Consider the following 269-nt stretch of genomic DNA (forward strand, 5'->3'; position numbering starts at 1 on the left):
TTGTAAGGTGTCTTCCTGCTACTTTGTTTTTGAATTCGGCGCCCCTCATTTCTTTTATTATCTGATTCTCTTTGTGTCATTCATTGGGGTCTGTCACTCGTATGTGTTTTAGCTCTCTCTTTTTTGTTTGTATCTTTGTTTTCAGGTTCTTTTGTCTCTTGTTTCTCTTTCTTTCTCTTATTCTTGTTTTTTTTTTTCTCTCTCTTTTCTTTTCTTTTTTTTTTCTCTCTCTTTATCTTTTATTCTTTTTTTATTTTTTCGTTTCCTTT

Source organism: Penaeus monodon, chromosome 29, assembly GCF_015228065.2.
Source record: "Penaeus monodon isolate SGIC_2016 chromosome 29, NSTDA_Pmon_1, whole genome shotgun sequence".
Lineage (NCBI taxonomy): Eukaryota > Metazoa > Arthropoda > Malacostraca > Decapoda > Penaeidae > Penaeus > Penaeus monodon.